The 5000-nt window shown below is 41.3% G+C and overlaps 1 protein-coding gene and 1 long non-coding RNA gene across 5 annotated transcripts in view; one reads left to right on the top strand and one right to left on the bottom strand.

The window, feature by feature from the left end:
* Window positions 1-5000, top strand: part of ZEB2 (zinc finger E-box binding homeobox 2) — a 112900-nt gene that overhangs the window by 73668 nt on the left and 34232 nt on the right. The gene's annotated exons all lie outside the window — the stretch shown is intronic.
* Window positions 553-5000, bottom strand: part of LOC120499284 — a 4792-nt gene continuing 344 nt past the window's right edge. Inside the window, exons 2-3 of the long non-coding RNA XR_005626839.1 lie at window positions 3224-3281; window positions 553-2438 (exon numbers count right to left, since the gene is read on the bottom strand). This is a non-coding gene — a long non-coding RNA (uncharacterized LOC120499284). The remainder of the gene's footprint in view (window positions 2439-3223; window positions 3282-5000) is intronic.

Below are 5000 nucleotides of genomic sequence, written 5' to 3'. Positions count from 1 at the left end.
TATAGCTCCTGCTCAGTGGTCCACCATTCAAAAGGATGACTCTAAATCCAGCCTCATATAGCACATAATGACAACTGAGAATAAGTCTCATATGAAATTCTTAAGGGATTTCAGAAAAGTTTTATCTGAATTCATTTTTTTGAATACTAAAATCTTCAAGCTACAATCTTTGGGCAATTCTACCTCTCTCCCACCTGTCTATTTAGTGGGAATTAGATATGCAGCAACTCTCTCTGCCATTGTGTCAGCAGTGGATTTGGCTTCCTCTTGCTTGAGGGTGAGGGACAAGTTGACTCATTTGACAAGAACATACAAACCACTCAGCCACAACCACTCAGCCACCATACCAGTGTTTCTTGACCAGAACAACAACAAAAAATTGCTTTATTGATCTAGATTTACTTAGTGACAATAAGAGACAATTTTTTTCTTTATTTGTACTTTTTATACAAACTTCATCCTAGATGAATAAACTTAGGAAAATCTTATTTTTACCTATGAAGTTGAGTGTCTGGGGGCTCCATTCCCAGATATCTCACTCATAATGGGGGGGCCCTCTCTTCGACCCAACATGGAGGAGAATTATTCTGTTAGCAAGCATTTAAGTTAGAAATTATGGACTTAAACTCTTCCAAAGAGACAGTATGAAAGCTGGGTTCCTAAAAAATGGCCCTGATAAGCTGGTGTAGCTCTACTTGTGTGTGACAAACTGTTTCAGGGCCTTCACAGCAAAATAAAAAGTTCTCAGCAGGCTGATAGGCATTATGGTGGATAAATTACAATTTACTATCTTCCAGAAACTGCTGAGCTGATATTTCAGCAGAAATTATTCTTTGCTGGAAAAGTTGTACTATGGTATAACTAGAGAGAGGCAACAACATTTTTCTAAGGACTCTTCAAGAATGTGAGATTCTATTCCCTATAAAGTCACACACAAAAATGCATAGACCTCAGAAAAAAACACATATTTTCCTTTAGTTAAGAATCTTTTCATTCTACATAAAAGCTAAAAACAATAATGAAAATAATAAAAGTATCTTTTGGACAAAAGATAATAGACAGCGATGCACAGCTCCAGCACCTCTTTTATCTCCTCTGTCCCTCATCATCAGTCACCACAGTGAGAAAAGAGAACTATCAGACTTGGAACTGTTCTAGTCCAGTAAAAGCTTTGATTTTCTCTCCTCTGCCACAATTCTTAGGCGTGCTGCATAGGAGTTATCACTGCTGTTTGCAAACAGCGAGGAAAAGGAAAGGGGATAAAATATTCACCTCCAAAGTCAACACAGAATGAAGCTATGCATCTCTATTTCTCTTTCAAGGACACCATCAAAACTCGTGGAGGCAAAGCCATCCACAGCAAACCATGAGGCTGTATAGATTTAAGGTAATAAAGCTAACATTAACTGTCAGTCTCCAAACTGCAACCATGGTAGCCCTTTTAACTAAAGAGAAAGTTATTTTTTTCTTCTCTGAAGAGGCTTTTTCTTCAAAGACCCTATTGATGGGAAGGTAGAAGGAAACCTGACATCATTTTGGATTCTTCCCAGCCTACCTTCAGGCATCTCTTTCTACTGCTTCTTTCATGGAGGCAGTCAAGTCTTAGTGTGACAATTTAAAAAATATGAAGCCTCTGGGCTATTATGAATTTCTGTCCCCAGAGTGAAACACGGCACAAATCCTACAAGTGAGAAGACTCAGAGGAACTGTCTATTTTCTGTTGTTTTGAGGTGGTCATCTTGACACTGAAGGTGATATTGTGGGGGGTGAAAGCCACATCACTTTTTACAAGGGGTAGCTCCTAACTGCACTGGAATACTTCACGCAGGGAAATGAAGAAAGAGGAGCAAGGAAGAGAAAGTGAGAAAAAAGAAAGAGAGAGGTGATGGAGGATATGCTGGCAGATGTCAATGGACAGCTTGGGTGATTCTGAGGATGACATGTGTTTTCCAGACAGAACAATGGCATCCAAACTGCTAATCAGAACACAGGGTTGGCTCCGTCCCTCCGCTGTAAATCTTGCATTCTTCTGTCTTCCCTGTGGCCAGCTTTTTCAGTTGGTCAGTGGAAAAAGTGGACTGAATTCTGCAGTTATCTGCAGCCTTTCTGTTCAAGTCAGTGAAGTGGTTTAAAATTACCATGAGAGTAAGAGGCAGGTAATGTAGTCAAAATGCAGGTATGAAAACACCAGTGATGTCTCCCGTATAAAACACAAACAAATGTTGTGAACTAGGGGCTCTGCAGCCAGATCCGTTCTGATTTCTGGTTCCCCAACATTGAGAACACAGGAACAAACACAGATTTTGCAAAATGAAAGTGATCATTTCGTGTTTATTCATCAGAGGCACATTTAAATTGAACTAAATGGAAGAGAGTCTCTCAGTCCAGCTCACAACTGTTCTTCTTCCTTCTTTTGTTCTTCACTTGTCTGTCCAGCCCTGGAAAAGTTTAGAGTATTCCTATATTTTTAAACTAATCAATAGAATAACTCTGAGAATAGTTCAGTTCTCTGTGTTTAAGAAGGAAAAAACCAGAGTTTGGACAGGAAATGAAGTTGCACTGTTATGTAGAGAATTTTCTTCTGCAGTTTGATTCCTCGTAAGATAATGTGCTTGTAATTTCTTGCAACTTAGAAGGTATGTCCCTAAGTACTTAAAAATCATTGAAATCAGATCAGGGACACAGCTAAGCAGCAACAACATCTTCTTGAACATCCTGAGCAGTAGACTCATGCCAATTCCATACTGATTTCAAACACAAGCTGAAGGTATATTGTCTTCCTCCAGGCTATGCTTTTGCTTCTCCTGTGAACAAGCTCTGTAATCTACCAGGAGAGAAGGCTATCTTGAAGGATAAATAAATAATCAATTATTTATGTTTCTAAAAGCATTCAGCTGTGCTCTTACTGCTGTGTAACCATTTAAAAGTATGTATTCAGCAGAGAAATTCCAGTCTGGGAATCTAGTCTATGTGATTTAATCAGCACCCTCAAGATTCACAGGAAGATGAGTCTCCTCCTGGATGTCAGCATCCAAAACCTGGCCTCTCCCTGCAGTGCAGAGGCAGCCACAGGGATAGCAGAGGATGGCTGACCACACAACTGCCAAAATTAATGTCTCTCAGTCAAGACATATAAACTTTGATGAATCCCATTGTCGTTAGCAGGAACAAAGCAACAAACACTTCCTGAGAAGAGAAGCCAAGAGGCAGCCAAGAGCCTCACCAATGCGTAGTGTATCTCATCTGACAGTGCAACTTTGGTAGCAGCCTCAGGACTCTGGCTAAAAATATAAATAGAAAAAAAAAATTAAGTCATTTGCCTACACTGTATAGGAGTGTTCCTTGTTATTGGAGTTTGAAATAGTATCACAGGCTCTTCTTGGAGCCTGCAGTGGGCTGGTTATCAAGGTTCAAAACAGCATCACAGCTTCCTGCTGAAGTCTGTGGTGGGTTTAGTTTATTTTCACTAAAGGCATATTCCAAAGGATGTGCATGTAAAGGCAACCTGAGAGGTGAGACACTGACCTAAGCAACAGCTTTTAGCCTTCAGGATTAAGCAGCCCTTAATCTGCATTTCAAATTCCTCTATTTTTTGCACCCTTCTAATATCACATCTTCAGGACAGCTGAGGTCCTGTCTGTTGGCAAAATGTTGCCTCTCAAATCCTAAGCCTTCTTATTTGTGGAGTTTACGTGTTGAAGGTACATTCTATTAGAGTCACCATTCCCATAGCAATTACCGTTGCCTGAGAAATTTCTAAAAATGTGCTTTTATTATCAATGTACCTTCCCTGAGAACAGTGTTTATTCTAGGGGGAAAGGAGTGGGTGTACCCTAAGCTTCCTGTTGCCACCACTTGTACCATCCTCTTAGTTTCTCTTAGGATGAGAGACACTCATTAGTAATAGAACAGAGGAGATGGCAACCACATGCTCACACAAAGCAGGTAAGGCCTTCTCTGGTTAGGACCTGGAGATGACAAAAGCAAGGAAATGCAGGGACAATGCTATTACTTCATTCTTAGACTGTATAATTTATAGTTAATGTGCTCCACTGTGTTGTGAGAATTACAGGGTTCTGTTATCTCAGAAACATGGAAAAGTACTTTGCTGTCTACATGCAGAATTTAGCCATGTGTAAGTCTTTTTCCCCTCAATCATTTGCCCACACCAAGCTCATGGCTTGGGATGTCCAGGAACTAGTTGGAAGAAAGGAGTTTCCTCTCCTGGTTCCAGGCCTGCTGCTCCTGAGACTTATCCTGTGGTTTCTCCTCTGGCCATCCCACTGGCCTCTCCTGGGCAGGGCTGTCTGTAGATAGGTCATGAGGAGTCTGCAATTCTTCATCACCCAAAGATGAGAAAGGCAAATTTTTGTCTTTCTGTGCATACTTTCGCTTTCAGCTCGCTCTGCGAATTATCGCCACTTTTTAGCAGCCACCGACTTTTATGTTACATAAAGAGCAAGGAGCGATGGGGCCTGACCTTCCAGCTCACCTGAGGTGACTGGGCACTCCCCAAAAGGTTAAGATGCCATGGCTGAGGCTGTGCACAATGGGCCAGAGCAGGAGGAAGCCAGCAGCTCCCATCCGGTGGCACGACCCACGCCGCCGCCTTTCCCATCCCTCCTTCTGCAGGGAGCCGTTTGCATAAATTCCTTGCAGATCAGGGAGAAAATTGATCCCCTACTTTTCAGCTCCCTTCTTTTACTGGTTGTCACAACCTTAACAGTACTTGACATCAATGGGAGTTACATTGTGGACTGGGGGCAGTGTTTGGCCCTTAAGCGTAGTTTTTGCATGTTAATACATTAGCAACTGATGTCTTATTTGTTCAGTAACTGACAGAATAATGTACAGAGAGCACGTAAGTATGAAAAGGGGCTAGTTAGGTAATGTTGAGCAGAACATCTTCAAGACAACAGTGCAACCACTGTATTTCAAATGTCAGGCTAATTATTATCAACATTTAAATGTTAGCGTGGGCCATTTCTAATGGTGGAATT

Source organism: Passer montanus, unplaced genomic scaffold (genome assembly GCF_014805655.1).
Source record: "Passer montanus isolate IOZ18808 unplaced genomic scaffold, ASM1480565v1 scaffold1, whole genome shotgun sequence".
NCBI classification, from domain to species: Eukaryota; Metazoa; Chordata; class Aves; order Passeriformes; family Passeridae; genus Passer; species Passer montanus.
This window is presented reverse-complemented; position numbering and strand designations above follow the sequence as displayed.